A 613-nucleotide genomic window follows, 5' to 3' on the forward strand; every position below is an offset into this window, starting at 1 on the left:
TAACTTCTTACTCAAATTTTTCCACTTGAGCCGCCAATGAAGTTACCGCGATCGATTTCATGGAGACCCGCCACCTTTTTTCTTCTCCCTAGCATTCCATTGGTAGTCGTTTAGCCCCATTTCCTCAATTAATTGACGGGCCTCATCGGGGTCTTGCTAAATAAAGTACCTCCTGCTGCCGCATCCAAGAGTTGCCTTGGACTCGAATTCAAACCGTTGTAAAAGGTCTGAACAATCATCCACTCTGGAAATCCATGTTGCCGGCATTTTCTCAGGAGTTCCTTGAACCTTTCCCATGTCTCGAATAGAGACTCCAATTCCAACTAAACAAAGAATGAGATCTCATTCCTAAGCTTTGCTGATTTTCCGGGATGGAAATAACAGGAAAAAGAAGTTTCTACCATCTCCTCCCATGTGGTAATTGATGCTCTAGGTAATGAGTGTAGCCACTGCTTCGCTCTCCCCTTTAGTGAAAATGGGAAGGGTCTCAACTTGATGGCATCATCCATCACTCAGTTTATCTTCAGCATATCACACACCTCGAGAAAACTCTCTATATAACTGTTTGGATCCTCATCGGCCAAACCGTTGAACTGTATGGATTGTTGCAACA

At 43.9% G+C, this 613-nt stretch overlaps 1 non-coding gene across 1 annotated transcript; it reads left to right on the plus strand.

Annotated features, from left to right (window-relative positions):
• Nucleotides 1-249: 249 nt before the first annotated feature.
• Nucleotides 250-356, plus strand: LOC120269579. The gene has a single exon (XR_005539228.1). It is a non-coding gene; the product is annotated as a small nucleolar RNA R71 (small nucleolar RNA).
• Nucleotides 357-613: the final 257 nt, after the last annotated feature.

The sequence above is a fragment of the Dioscorea cayenensis genome, chromosome 9 (genome assembly GCF_009730915.1).
Source record: "Dioscorea cayenensis subsp. rotundata cultivar TDr96_F1 chromosome 9, TDr96_F1_v2_PseudoChromosome.rev07_lg8_w22 25.fasta, whole genome shotgun sequence".
In the NCBI taxonomy this organism is placed as follows: domain Eukaryota; kingdom Viridiplantae; phylum Streptophyta; class Magnoliopsida; order Dioscoreales; family Dioscoreaceae; genus Dioscorea; species Dioscorea cayenensis.